This window comes from Raphanus sativus, chromosome 5 (assembly GCF_000801105.2).
Source record: "Raphanus sativus cultivar WK10039 chromosome 5, ASM80110v3, whole genome shotgun sequence".
Lineage (NCBI taxonomy): Eukaryota > Viridiplantae > Streptophyta > Magnoliopsida > Brassicales > Brassicaceae > Raphanus > Raphanus sativus.
The window spans coordinates 26,890,962-26,893,012 of record NC_079515.1 but is presented as its reverse complement, the minus strand read 5'-3'; the positions used below and the strand labels follow the sequence as shown (position 1 = coordinate 26,893,012).

The 2,051-nt window shown below is 38.5% G+C and overlaps 1 pseudogene; it reads right to left on the bottom strand.

Moving 5' to 3' along the window:
- Nucleotides 1–217: 217 nt before the first annotated feature.
- LOC130512598 (uncharacterized) lies at nucleotides 218–1,362 on the bottom strand (annotated as a pseudogene).
- Between the last annotated feature and the right edge of the window lie 689 nt (nucleotides 1,363–2,051).

Sequence of the window (2,051 nt, the reverse complement as noted above, 5' to 3'; positions counted from 1 at the left end):
CTGTTTAGTATGCATTTGATGATAATAACTTGCACTCCAAGATAGCTTTAACTAAAGGGAACAAGATATCAAACGAGTTTTTTAGGTCGTCCATAACAATGCACCAATGTAATGCAGGAGTAGAGATATATACTATATCAGACCAAAGTTCATGTCCTTGTTTGGTTTTAATCATGTTAGAAATGTAGTCCATGCAAAAAAAAAAAGACATAAAAAGAAGATAAAAAGAGGGATGTAATTGAGATAACACTCTTCTTCCAGATGTGTTCTTCTTATTCACAACAAGGTTAAACAATAATGACAGTCAAAAGAGCCAATTGACACTAATGTTACCAAGCCAGATCAAAAGAGGAAACTGTGCTAAAGCTACAAAGATCAAGAGATAATGATGCCTGCTTGAGTCATAACTCCTAGCTTCCGCAAAGAGAACCCGCTTCATTGTCTTCACCAAGAAAACCCCAGTGCATAAGCAAGTCCATGGAATCAAAACATAGTAAGAGTAACCCCAGATGATCTTGCCAAGAACAGCTAAGCAGAGACCAGCGAAAGCATAGCCTGCATATGCCACAATGTCCAAGAGAGGCGATTCGCTGCTACCCAATGAAAGCAACGTTATCTTCAGCAGCATGACTTGCAGAAACCAGCCAACCATTCCTTTCACAAAAAGCCAGTTCAGCGCTTCCGGAGAAAACCTAGCACCAAGGATCAAAAGTGTGGAATTAAAAGACATAAATACATGAATAGATCTATATATAAGATAAACAAAGTAACTTACTTCCCGTAGAGTCCCAGTGAGAAACCAGCAAGAAAAGATAGGTGCCAAAGGCCATGAGGGGAATGTATAAGTCTGGGGCATTAATATCATATATAGGAGGCTTGTATGAAAGTCTACCCACAACTGGTTCTGAGATTCTAGTCCAATGTCCCTGACAGACAAGGTTTACAGCAAGACTCATCATCATAAAGAGCAAACAAAACTCAAAGTAAGGCTTCCTCTTATATACCCTATGAAGGAAAGGAATCAGAACAATCTTCAACTTGTTCCTCACGTATTGATCATTCACTTGAAAATAGTATTGTGGATCGGAGAAGTAACGAGTTATCTGTTCATACCAACAACTTAAAAGAGTTAAAACAAATGAAACACCAAGTTATGAATACACAAAACTTACGTTGCTCTGCACATACTCAGAGCTGGATCCGAATATTTTCTCCCATAAGCTCCCAAGCCGCTTCTGATAAGGCCAGAGCCAGGTCCAGAGAAGGGATTGCCAAATGGGTTAGGCTGAGGAGTTTTCTGAGGAGGCATTGGCATCCCAGGTTGTGGTCCCATGTTGTTGTTATTATACATCTCTGACACTCAACACAACCAGAGCAAATAAAAAAAAAAGAGGTTAAATTTGAAAGCTAATACGTGACAAAGAAAGAAACCTTTATTTGAACATGATTCTTGTCTAAGAGGTTTCATGCTTTTGTAACAAGCCAATCATTTAATGATTCGCTCTCTTTAACACAAGTAAAATCGAACAAGGAATGATAAAGACAGACCTGAAATAAGCTTTGAAGGAGATGATAGATCTAAGCTAGAGCCCTTGCTTTCACGGTTGATTTTGATTATGCGACAAGTAAGAATCTCGTTTAGATCGTGTAAGAAAAGTCGTTGTGAATCGCAACATGTTTGCTCTTCTTCATCGCACAGCCAAATAGAAGTTTGACACGTCCTAATTTACTTTTCGTTATTTTATTTTATTCGAAAATAAGTTTAGGGTTATTAATGAGAGAACTCGAAAGTCGAGGAGTTATATTGCACTTTTCCTAAAATAAAAATAAAAAAGCGTCAAAGTCGGAGAAGAGAAAGTTTCGAGTCTGTTTCTGTGGGGAGATGGAGGTTCCAAGCTGTGAGAAGATGCTTGAGTGTATGAGCTCTTGTCTCTCTCAGATCAAATGGCGAATCAAGCCCACTTCCAAACGCCGTCTCGAAATAGGTTCCCTTCTTCCGTTCTCTCTCTATGGTGAATTGAGAAATATATTTTGATTCCTTTGAGTTTTTT